Source organism: Bos taurus, chromosome 21, assembly GCF_002263795.3.
Source record: "Bos taurus isolate L1 Dominette 01449 registration number 42190680 breed Hereford chromosome 21, ARS-UCD2.0, whole genome shotgun sequence".
NCBI classification, from domain to species: domain Eukaryota; kingdom Metazoa; phylum Chordata; class Mammalia; order Artiodactyla; family Bovidae; genus Bos; species Bos taurus.
Window position 1 is genome coordinate 20,568,543 of NC_037348.1, and position 13,186 is coordinate 20,581,728.

General features: G+C 46.0%; 1 protein-coding gene across 3 annotated transcripts in view; it reads left to right on the plus strand.

Moving 5' to 3' along the window:
- The first annotated feature begins 7,620 nt into the window (after nt 1–7,620).
- Nucleotides 7,621–13,186, plus strand: part of ABHD2 (abhydrolase domain containing 2, acylglycerol lipase) — a 113,988-nt gene continuing 108,422 nt past the window's right edge. For 2 of the 3 annotated variants that reach the window (XM_059879000.1, XM_010816948.3), the window contains exon 1: nt 7,621–7,706. The gene's annotated coding sequence lies outside the window, so the exon portion shown is untranslated. 3 annotated transcript variants of the gene reach the window in all.

The window sequence follows — 13,186 nt, forward strand, 5'->3', positions numbered from 1 at the left end:
TCAGTCGTGTCTGACTCTTTTCGACCTCATGGACTGTAGCCTACCAGGCTTCTCCATGCATGGAATTTTCCAGGCAAGAGTACTGGAGTGGATTGCCATATCCTTCTCCAAGGGATTTTCCTGACCCAGGGATTGAACCGGGTCTCCTGCATCGCAGGCAGACGCTTTACCATCTAAGTCACCAGGGCATATATCCAAATGAAACTATAATTTGAAAAGATAGATGCACCTCTATGTTCATAGCAGCCCAATAGCCAAGACATAGTTCACAACAGCCCAGACATGGAAACAACCTAAATATCATCAACAGAGAAATGGATAAAGAAGGTGGGGCACATACATACGGAATATCACTCAGCCATGAAAAGAATGAAACAATGCCAGCAACATGGATGAACCTGGAGATTATCATACCAAGCGAAGTAGGTCAGAACGAGAGGGACAGATAGATATCACTTATATGTGCATTCTAAAATATGCCACAAATGAACTTATTTACAAAACAGAAGCAGACTCATAGACAAGAGAACAGACTTGTGGTTGCTAAGGGGGAGGAGGGGAGGAGAAGGTTGGGTTAGGAGTTTGGGATTAGCAGATATAAACTATTATATATAGAATGAATAAACAATAAGGTCCTATTGAGTAGCATGGGGAACTATTTTAGATATCCTGTGATAGGGCTTCCCTGGAGGTCCAGTGGTGAAGAATCTGTCTTGCAATGCAAGGGACACTGGTTCAATCCCTGGTCTTGGAAGATCCCAAATGCCGTGGAGCAGCTAAGCCCATCCAACACAGCTACTGAGCCAGCATTCTAGAGCCCTCGAGCCACAACTAGTGAGCCCACGAGCTGCAGCTACTGACGCCTGTGTGCCTAGAGCCTTCGCTCTGAAATAAGAGGAGCCACTGCAACGAGAAGCCTGCACGCCACAACCGAGAGTAGCTCCTGCTTGCCGTGACTAGCGAAGGACTTCATGCAGCAACAAAGACCCACCACAGCCAAAATAAGTAAATACATAAATCTTTAAAAAAATATCCTGTGATAAACCATAGTGGAAAGAAAGATGAAAACCCCCCTTAACTCAGTCCTCCGAACCTTCTCTGGTAAGGAGAGTCTGAAGGAAAACCTTCTCTTACCATGTGGCAGGTGGTAGATAAAATTAGCAAAAAAAAAAAACCACCCTGCATGTGTTAGGGTGATGGGTAAATGAGAATTTTCTGTACTTTCTGTCCAATTTTGCTGTGAATCCAAAACTATTTTTTATTTTAATTTTATTTATTTGGCTGCACCAGGTCTTAGTTGCAGCATGTGAGATCTTGTTCCCTGACCAGGGATTGAACTTGGGTCTCCTGCATTGGGAGCTCAGAGTCTTAGCCACTGGACCACGAGAGAAGTCCCCAAAACTATTTTTTAAAATAAAGTCTATTCAGGGACTTCCTTTGTGGTCCAGTGGCTAAGATTTGACCTTCCTACTCAGGGAGTGTGGGTTCAATTCCTGGTCAGTGAGCTGGGACCCCACATGCTTGATGGCCAAAAAATCCAACAAACATAAAACAGAAGCAATATTGTAGCAAGTTCAGTAAAGACTTAAAGAAAAATAAAGTCTCAGTTCAGTTCAGTTCAGTTCAAGTCACGTCTGACTCTTTGGGACCCCGTGAACCACAGCACGCCCAGCCTCCCTGTCCATCACCAACTGCCCGAGTCTACCCAAATCCATGTCCATTGAGTCCGGTGATGCCACCCAAACATCTCATCCTCTGTCGTTCCCTTCTCCTTCTGCCCTCAATCTTTCCCAGTATCAGGGTCTTTTACAATGAGTCAGCTCTTCGCATCAGGTGGCCAAAGTATTGGAGTTTCAGCTTCAGCATCAGTCCTTCCAATGAACACCCAGACTGATCTCCTTTAGGATGGACTGGTTGGATCTCCTGGCAGTCCAAGGGACTCTCAAGAGTCTTCTCCAACACCACAGTTCAAAAGCATCAATTCTTCGGCGCTCAGCTTTCTTTATAGTCCAACTCTCACATCCATACATGACTACTGGAAAAACCATAGCCTTGACTAGATGGACCTTTGTTGGCAAAGTAACGTCTTTGCTTTTTAATATGTTGTCTAGGTTAACCATAACTTTCCGTCCAAGGAGTAAGCGTCTTTTAATTTCATGGCTGCAATCACCATCTGCAGTGATTTTGGAACCCCCCAAAATAAAGTCAGCCACTGTTTCCCCATCACTTCATGGATCCTTAATTCTGTGACCACTACTTTTGAAGGACAGAACTTGAAAAATGAGTTAGCACCTAGAGAAATGTTCTTAAGTGAGTTCTTATAATAACTATGGCAGGAACTTCTGTAGCAGTTCAGTGGTTAAGACTCTGGGCTAATAAATAAATAAGGCACACACTTATTAAGAGCTAAATATGTGGCAGGCACTGTTTGATGCACTTTACATCTATTAACTTGTTTGCTCCTCACAGCACCCCATGAAGGAAGCACAAATACCATCATCTGAATTTTATGGAAAAAAAGTGGACACACAGAGGTGCAGAACTTGCCCAAGGTCACAAACTTGGGAAAGGAGGAGCCAGGATTCAAGTCCCAGGGGAATAGATGCCAAATCCCACTGCTCTTGATCATTCACTAAGGATACAGGATAATAAAAACGACAGACTGAGTGAATCACTGACTGCTATAAGAGAATAAATAGAGCTCACTACCTGCCCTGACCTCTGGTGCCTTATATTTCTCTGAAGACCTCAACGATTTGGTCACAAATCCTGCTGAGAGACCCCAGGTGAGTTTAGAGTCAGTTCGCCTTCAGTAAAGTGATGGAGCTTTAGTCATTCTGGAATGTGAGTGGGTGCACACCCTCTCCCTCCTTCCCTTTATGACAAGGCACTCTCATGCTTTCAGAAATGCATCTCATAGCCACGTGCTAACCAATGCAATGGTTACCGAAAACCAAGCCATCCCAAATTCTCAATCCCAGCAGGCTACTAAACTTAAAGGCAAAACTGAGTCCATTCTCTTCCCCTAACTGGCCTCCCACAGAAAAGCTTTATAGAGGGAAATCATTTGATTCAACAGAATATGGCAAGAGCCAAAGCTGGGGAGAGGAAACAGAAACCAGAGACCAATAAGAAAACAGTCCTGTGTGTTGCAAATGGCAATGGATCATTACTTAAACCAGCCAGAGCTGCAAAGGAAAAGATGGTCATGTCCTTTCCCTTGTTCTTCTCTGCCTGGGCTCATTCTGCACCTCCCTTGGAGCTTCGGTGACACAATTGTGCTTTAGAATTCCTGAACTGAATGGACATCCCTTTCTGGAACTCTTGGCTGAAGCTTTGTTCCTGACCTGTGTGGAAAAATCCATTTGCACAATAAGTCTATCTGCAATCTACTCCCAACAGCTGCTATCTGTGGCTCTGAATCAAGCTGGAAAAGTCTTCCCGGATCCTGGGAGCCACTTCATGCCTTTCAGAGCCTAACGAAACATCTCAATCTCCTTCAGCAAACACCAGCAGGGGCAAACCTGTTCCCCCAGCACACGTGCAGACATACGTATGGCCACCAAGCAGTACTATTTAAAGACACAACAACTGGAAAACTGTGGAACAGAACCAAATGCACACACACACATACACACACACGTGCACATACACATGAACACACACACATATCCAACTGGCCACAGGTCTAAAGCTCCTTTCCTGCAAGCACAAACTTTTAAAATTTTTTATTTTATTTTTAATTGGAGGATAATTGCTTTACAATATTGTGTTGGTTTCTGCCATACATTAACATGGGTCAGCCATAGATATACATATGTCCCCTCCCTCTTGAACCTCCCTCCCACCTCCCACCCCATCCCACCCCTCTAGATTTTCACAGAGAACTGGTTTGATCTCCCTGTGTCATATAGCAAATTCCCACTGGCTATCTATTTTACGTATGATGGTGTATATGTTTCCACGCTACTCTCTCCATTCATCCTGCCCTCTCCTCTCCTCCCCACAAGTCTGTCCTCTGTTCTCTACATCTGCGTCTCTATTGCTAACCTGCAAATAAGTTCATCAGTACCATCTTTCTGGATTCCACATATGTGTGTCAATATATGATATTTGTTTTTCTCTTTTGGACTTACTTCACTCTGTATAATAGTCTCTAGCCTATTATAGCCTCTAGTGAGATTCATCCACCTCATTAGAACTGACTCTAATGTGCCCCTTTTTATGGCTGAGTAATAGTCCATTGTAAATATGTACCATGCTATTTCAAATCCTGAAAGATGATGCTGTGAAAGTGCTGCACTCAATATGCCAGCAAATTTGGAAAACTCAGCAGTGGCCACAGGACTGGAAAAGGTCAGTTTTCTTTCCAATCCCAAAGGAAGGCAATGCCAAAGAATGCTCAAACTACCGCACAATTGAACTCATCTCACATGCTAGTAAAGTAATGCTCAAAATTCTCCAAGCCAGGCTTCAGCAATACGTGAACCATGAACTTCCTGATGTTCAAGCTGGTTTTAGAAAAGGCAGAGGAACCAGAGATCAAATTGCCAACATCCACTGGATCATAGAAAAAGCAAAAGAGTTCCAGAAAAACATCTATTTCTGCTTTATTGACTATGCCAAAGCCTTTGACTGTGTGGATCACAATAAACTGTGGAAAATTCTGATAGAGATGGGAATACCAGACCACCTGACCTGTCTCTTGAGAAATCTGTATGCAGGTCAGGAAGCAACAGTTAGAACTGATCATGGAACAACAAATTGGTTCCAAATAGGAAAAGGAGTACGTCAAGGCTGTATATTGTCACCCTGCTTATTTAACTTATATGCAGAGTACATCGTGAGAAACACTGGACTGGAAGAAACACAAGCTGGAATCAAGATTGCTGGGAGAAATATCAATAACCTCAGATGTGCAGATGACACCACCCTTATGGCAGAAAGTGAAGAGGAACTCAAAAGCCTCTTGATGAAGGTGAAAGTGGAGAGTGAAAAAGTTGGCTTAAAGCTCAACATTCAGAAAACCAAGATCATGCCATGTGGTCCCATCACTTCATGGGAAATAGATGGGGAAACAGTGGAAACAGTGTCAGACTTTCTTTTTCTGGGCTCCAAAATCACTGCAGATGGTGACTGCAGCCATGAAAGTAAAAGACGCTTACTCCTTGGAAGGAAAGTTATGACCAACCTAGATAGCCTATTCAGAAGCAGAGACATTACTTTGCCAACAAAGGTTCGTCTAGTCAAGGCTATGGTTTTTCCTGTGGTCATGTATGGATGTGAGAGTTGGACTGTGAAGAAAGCTGAGCACCGAAGAATTGATGCTTTTGAACTGTGGTGTTGGAGAAGACTCTTGAGAGTCCCTTGGACTGCAAGGAGATCCAACCAGTCCATTCTAAAGGAGATCAGCCCTGGGATTTCTTTGGAAGGAATGATGCTAAAGCTGAAACTCCAGTCCTTTGGCCACCTCATGCAAAGAGTTGACTCATTGGAAAAGACTCTGATGCTGGGAGGGATTGGGGCAGGAGGAGAAGGGGACGACAGAGGATGAGATGGCTGGATGGCATCACTGACTTGGACGTGAGTCTGAGTGAACTCCGGGAGTTGGTGATGGACAGGGAGGCCTGGAGTGCTGTGATTCACGGGGTCGCAAAGAGTCAGACACGACTGAGCGACTGAACTGACTGAATTGAAATACGTACCATAGCTTCTTTATCCATTCATCTGTTGATGGACATCCAGGTTGCTGAAGGCACAAACAGTTAACATAAAGAGTTAGAACTATGAGGGGGGGTCCCTCACTATAATCCTTTGAGTTTTTCTTTCCCAAAATGAAAAGAATATAGAGGAATAAATAAATGTTGAGGTTAAAAAATTTTTTTTAGGTAGCATGACAACAGAATGAAAAATAGAGCATCAGTGAAGGATTCTTTCTCTTCCTTCAACCTATATGTGAGTTCTCTCAAAGGCAGACCCAAAGATCTGGGGCTAACTTCAGGCTTGAAGGTTTATTTCTGTTCACATTTTAGGACTTCCACACCTTCAGAATAGGCAAGGGGCTTCAGGAGTTCCTGACAGATTTTATGCTGATTAGCCTTCAAAAGGATGAAACATGAGCCATTGCATGTTTGGATGGGTGAATAGGAAAAAGGAAGCTCCATTTTTCCTTGTCATAATCCTGAAATGTGTTGGAAAAAATTTAACATTGATACAAATACCACTGCCCATCTCTGGGTAAATCACCATTCCCATCTCACCCTGTGCTCTCTTTCTTCCAGCCCTATGGTGCCTTGGTAGGGTGGCCCTGTCTGCCCTAGAATAGTTGCCTTTCAAGTCAGTCAAGTGTTCTAGTCTTGGTAAAAGCACATGCCAATGCAAAAGTAGTTTCAGACTCATAGAATGTTAGAACTGGTCCTAATGCCATAGACCGATGTGTCAGTGAGTGGAGAACTAGTCTTGCCTGAACGCCTGCCTACTCAGTGCCAGGCACTGTTGGTGTTTTGTTGTTGACGTTTAGTCACTAACTCAAGTCCGAATCTCCTGCAACCCCTGGTCAGTAGCCCTCCAGGTTCCTTTGTCCATGGATTTCCCAGGCAAGAATACTGGAGTGGGCTGCCATTTCCTTCTCCAGGGGATCTTCCTGACTCAGGGATTGAATCCGCACCTCCTGTGTTGGCAAGCAAATTCTTTACCACTGAGCCAGCAGGGAAGCCCAGGGGGTTGGGGAGTGGAGAGTTATTAAATCTTCTCATCAACTACTGTTCATCTCAGTTGCCAAAGCAAAAAATCTGGACCTAAGCAGAAAGGTTAAATGACTTGCTCAAGACCATGTAACCTGTACATGCCAACAGAGTTCTAGTTATGATTCCAAAGGCCACATTCTTCCAGTCTGCCTTCAACTGGGCGAGGGTCATCTTAAGGACAGAAAGAACAGTGGGACAATAACTGAGATCCACACTGCCCCACATGTCCCAATCACATTTCCCTAGCTAGAAGAGGCCAGAGACGGCTGCCTCCTCATCCTTTCCTCCCCTTGCGGCTTGGTGACTAACCTGCCTCCTTTCTCGTGGGACACGACCCCAGATTTTGCCCTGGTGTCCTGGACTACAGGTGAGTCCATTGGTCGGCCTGAAGCCTTCAGACCCAGAAGCTGAACTACCTGCGTGCCTTCCTCCTCCCAAACCCAGACGACACTTGACTCTACCCCGCCCGGCAAGCCAGCTTGTGGTCACAATTGCCTCCCTATTTGCACCCTGCCTCAATCAGCATCACACAAGACCTATCTTTTAGCCCTCCTCTCTTTTCCCTGCCCCCTCCGCGCTGGCTTTATCCTATAGTTCCTTGGCCTATGGGCTAAAGACGTCAAAAATAACCAATTGTCTTGGAGTTCTTCGCTAAGGGCTCCGCCTCCGCTCTGAGGAGCAGGTCCGCTGACCAATGGGCTGCCCTCCGGGCGCAAAGAGAGCGCGGAGCTAGCAGAGCAGCCGCTGGGCTGCCCAATGAACAGGCTGGTTTCCGCGGTTAGGGGCGTGGCAGAAGCGGTGGTCAGGGGCGTGGCGGCAGTTGCTTGGGCGGGGCCGGTAGCGGCGGGAGCTGCACTGGCCAGGGGTTCCGGCTGTATTTCCATGACCGCCGGCGGCAGCCGTGGAGCTGCGGGAGCGCGACCGGGGGCGAGCTGGGCCGCTGTAGTCAACCAAGCGCAGGTAAAGCCACGGCCGAGCGAGCTCCGCTTTGCCGCGATCGAGCCCGCGATCAGTTGGGTCAAACCTCTGAGCCTCGAGATCCCTTGTCCTGGCTCGGCCCATCGCGCAGCTGCCTGAGAGCCCCGGATCCTCAGGGAGCCTGTTACCTGGCGCTGCGGGGGTCCCCAGGGCCGGCGGGGAGGGAGGCAGCCTGGATCACATAGGGTGGGATACGCCTTCCTGAAAGCCCTTTGTCCCTTGAAGCTTCAGATACCGAGGTTGGGGACATCCCCGACTGCGGCCTCCCTACCGGCCATTGGTCCATCAGTGCGCACTTGGGGGGTCTGGGGAGGGGGGGGTCTGCCAGGCTTGGTGAGGAGATCTGGCAAAAGCATCTGTAAGGAGAGGGCCGAGGAATCTGATTACAGCCCCGAATATCCGAAGGGTCTCTGCGTTTTGGGGCTCCAGGGGCATACTCAGGACTGATGGGTTCAAGTTGTAAGGAGGCAGCTTTGACCCACTTGGAGGCGCACTTACTGAGCTCGGCTCCTTGCCAGGCACTGTTCTAGGCGCTTCGTGGTCTTTCCCCACAGTGAGAGCTGTCCAGCAGCACAGGCCCTGCTAGTCGGGGCAGCTGGCATCTCGACCTTGGAAGTGACCAGGCAGAGGCCAAGTGACAGCCACCTGCCAGGGATGCTTAGCCAGGACTCGAAAGGGACGACTGTGCCACCGACCTGTAAAGGCCCTTCTTCATGCATAGATGCACTCTGACTTTGAAGGCCTACCTCCAGAAGAATACTGCTGGGGGCTCACTAGTTTGAAAGAGGGTGTTGAATTCATTCCTAATGAACTGGTGGTCTCACTTTCCAGAGTGGATGTTAGCAAAGAGAACAGACCATAGGCAGAAGATAAGGTTTATTTAGACATCACGAAACTCCTTCCTTTGAACTCTCTTAATCTTCCTGATTCCTGTCTGGTCGCTTCACCTCCAGTGTGTCAGTTTCACCTGCATTCCAGTAACCGGATCCAAAGGCAGGCTCCAAGATCGGAGTCCTGAGAGATGCCTGGAGGTGGGAGGGACTGTAGATTTAGTAGAGTTAATGTGATCTGGCCCAGAGCTTTTCGAGGGCCATTTCATTGCAACCACACAAAGCAGCGTCCAGAAGAGAAACCATACAGCCTCCCTTTCACTACCCTCTTTCACTTGCCTGAATGGAGAGGACATAATAATCTTCTGAAGGTCAGGAGATAGAGGAGGAACCTTAATAGCAAGTGTGCTGCCTGTTGTAGGGTGAATTCGCCTTTGACTAACCCAGTCAGAAAGCAGACCGGTCCATACACTGCTGATTGTCAGCATGGACTTGTGGAATTTTAGAGCTGAAGACACCTTAGGTAGAGCTCATCTAATCAGCCTTCCCAATGCACAGGTGAGGGAATGAAAGCCTGGGGAGGTCTCAGGACTGACTGGTCATCACAGAACCATGACTAAAGGTTAATCTGTTGACCTTGGGTCTAGCAAGTGCATGATTTGTATTTCACTCCTAGCTCCTTTTCTCACTCTTCTGAGTTGAAATTCTAGGGGTGGGGTGCAGAGACGTTAAGGGCACAGATTTTGAGGCCAGGGTGCCTGGATTTGAACCCTAGCTTTGCTTTGGACTGGCTATCACCTCGGGCAAGTCACTTAACCTCTCTGTGCCTCTGTTTGTTGCTGTTTACTCCACTCTCTGTGACCCCACGAACCATAGCATGCCAGGCACCTCTGTCCACGGAATTTTCCAGGCAAGAATACTGGAGTGGGTTGTTGCCATTTCCTTTTCCAGGGGATTTTCTCAACCTAGGGATTGAACCCACATCTCCTGCATTGGCAGGTGATCCACCAGGGAAGCCCGTGCCTCTGCTTGTTCACCTCTGAAACAAGAAAAATAATGGTACTTAGATTAGAGGTTGCTTTGAGGTTTTGATGTCAGAAGCAGTTAGAGCAGTGCCTGGCACACAACAAACATTATGGATTTGCTAAATATGGTCTTCTATTGCCTTTTTAATCCTTATTTTCTTTGTACTTACCCCCCAGTATTTTCTATCAGGCTCTGATTTTTTCCCCTGCCTCCACTCGCCCAGTTCATTAAACATATTCCAGATTTCATTGTAGCACAGATGTCTGTGGGGTTTTTCAAGTCACATCACATTTTATTTCTTATTTATTGCTTATTTTTCTGTCTTTTATTGAATCAGGTAATTCATTGTCTCTGTTAGTCCTCTCCTTGCAATTATACTCTTTTTCAGACTCCATATCTTGTTCTCGTTAAAAGAGGGCGAAAAACCCCCCAAAGTGATAAACACCCTGATAATATCAGTTTCCACGGCATTCTTCCAAATATCTATCCCCCCTGCTCGGCCCTTCGTCCCAGTTGTCAGTGTGATGCAGCGTGATTATAAATGGGTGAACATTTTTAGATTAAGATTTCATGAGCCACTGTATTAAGTGCTTTTCGGAAGTTCAGGGATCGTGTGTCAAATGCATTTAAGTAAGTTACTTAGTCATGGGAGGAGGGAGAGCACCAGCAGCGCCTGCCTTCCCTGGCAGAAGCACAAGTGTGTGACTGATTCTTGCTGGTAATCTAGCTCTTTCACTAATTTCACTGCGTTTTTCCTGTTCTTTTCTTGAGCTTGAAATAAACCAGATGGCACGTGCAGTGGAATGGTTCTTTCCCTCTTGTCTTATTTGGGGAAATCCCCTTTCTTTCTCTTTGCTTTCACCTTCACTTCCTTTATCAGCTTCACGGGGCTGATAAATATCTACTCTCAATCTGCCAGCCAATTCCCTTTTCATCGGAAGGTAACCTGTCGTCTTTATTTCTTGCAGGAATCTGGTCACTTTTGGTTTTTCCCTTCTCTGTTTTTACATGTTTTCTAGAATGAACCAAAGATGATCGCTGTTCATTGATTCGCACCTTCCTTACAACTGATTCTGAGTTTGGGTTTTTGTTTGTGTTATTTTGTTTAGGACATTCTAGACCTCAGCCATCTTAGAATAATTGTTGTAGTTTCTTTGTGTATTAATATAGGCCCTTTTCTCTCTTGCTTTCTTTTCTTGTAACTTCTGGGTGGAAGGGCTTCTCATTTGCTGTTGTTTCTTGTGTGTGTGTGTGTGTGTGTGTCTGAGTTTCTGGGTCATGTCCAACTCTGCGACCCCATGGGCTGTAGCCCGCCAGTCTCCTCTGCCCATGGATTCTCCAGCCAAAAATACTGGAGAGGGTTGCCATTCCCTTCTTCCATTTCCACTTTTTTCCTGGGAATCTCTGGCAGGGACCATGGAGAGTATAGTAGTTCCCCACCACCCTTGTCCCAAGCTCCTGTCCACACCTCAAAATAATTTCTTTGGTCCTAGGGAAGACCGTGGTGAAGTCTTATTCTTTTCATGAAACCTGGCTCTTTGAAAAACCCTAGGAGAGAGAGCCTTCTAATACAATGGAATTCATGTGGCAGAATTTCTGCTACAACCTTCTACTTACAACAGAATGATTTTCTTTTTTTTTTTTTGCAGTGTGGGTTTTGAGTACTTTTTGACCAATTTAGGCGTATAGATGACTGGGGCAAGGGGTGTTTCAGCCTTCCTGTATCATCTTAGGCTATACTGTCCCTAGGAACAGAGTGCAGGGAGTTCATGCCACCTCTTCTTGCGCTCTGGCATGAGGTTCATAGTGGCTCTGCATGTTCTAACCTTTTTGGCTGGTGCTTGATGTTTTTTAACCCACAAGCTGCTATTTCTGTACTGATACCCTGCAGGTGCTGACATCTCCCTTCAGGATCATTTTCCTATCTGCATGTTTGTTTTTGTGGTCTTGGTTCCAAGGCATCATGTTTTTGGATTATATGTTTTCTATTTATAAAAGGGGGGTGTGGACAGGCCACTAGACCTATTGTTACCCATGAGGCTGGCGCACTGGACCCAGCTGGGTGCAGAGCATGTGACCCAAGGAACTGTTTTATGATCTTTTGTGGTAGTTAAGTAACAGCCAGGTAAAGAGCTTATTAGAGAATTAGAACTGATACCCTTGGGTTTGCCTGGTTTCTGATTTTCTTTTGTTTTCTTTCAAGCGGAGGTTCATTAAGTTCAACAAACTGAGCATCTGGTGTGTGCCAGGAAGACAGCTGTCCAGATTAACAAGGGTGTTTGGTTTTGCTGCAGAAAGACTATGCTGGGTTTATTATTATTATTTTAGATTTTTCAGTGTTTGTATTGCAAAAAAAAAAAATTTAGTAGGTAACGCATCTACATGATGAAAGAAAATATTCAAAAGTCACAAAAGTGAGGCAGGAACTACATCTCTGCCCGTCCCTGACCGCCGCCACCTGGTTTTATTCCTTAGAGGCACCACTCTTACTGGTTTTTCATCTTCCAGAGGTGTTCCGGGCACAGCCAAGATACTTTATAACATCTATTAGCAAATGCATTATGATTATCTTTCCCTTTTACACAAATGGTAGCAGACGATACATGCCCTTTTCCACTCAGTATTTCTTTGCAGTACAGGAAGAGCTTCAGTATCCTTTTTCACAAAGGTGATCTATTTTAAATATTCGATTCTGTTTCCAAGGCTGCTAAGAACCAGTCTTATTTAGGCAATAGCTTCACATGGAGATCCTAAGGCATTTCTGTGGATGTTGGAGGGCAAATATTTTTCTCCTCTATGTCCTATAGCTCTGAGCCTTGGAGGAGGCTAGGTGAGGGGGAGGGCCTCTCCTGAAGGTCCTCCTATGAAGGGAGAGTGGGACATTGAAAAATGAACGTTGGACCTTAGGCCCTTGGCCTGCGCTCTGGGCAGAAGGTGCTGGAATCACCTGGGAAAGCTTGCTGTGCTTTCTCTGGTCTCCAGGGAAAGCTCTGGGCCTTCCTGATTGGCCTTTCGGCATCTCTACCACGTCTAATCCGTCTCCTACACCCCAGCCCCGGCTCTGTGTTCGCCTTAGGCATAAGAAGGGGAACCCTCCCTTCTTGACACAACGTCCTGTCTGGTCGGCTTTGTTAAGCCCCGGCCCTTCCTTTCCCTCACCCCAGGAAAAACCAGCTCTCACACCTGTGCCTCTGTGAAGCATCCTTCCCAAACAATATTTGGGAATATAATTTTTTTCTCTCCTCAGAAGTCTTTCCCATTCTCCATATCACTTTGTCATCTCCAAGGCCTCTGAGACTCACGTGGCCTTGCTAGGCTCTTGATGATTACTCTAAAGAGAGTTTAGGGGGTCTTTGTGTTTGAATTTTCTCTGGCTGCAATTGTGTTTTTCTAACCACACTGATTTAAACATGGTCTTATGGTCCTCAGTGGCTTCCATCTTGCCTGCTGCTTTATTTTTCCCTTTTCTTTAAAATCTGCCTTAATCTTCATCTTGTTTTTATTTCCCTCCGAATCTAATTTAGAGTCACCTTGACCTTGCTTTGAATCTTCATAATGTCAGTCAGCCAGTCTAACGGAGAATCGTTGCATTCTGATCTTTGCTCC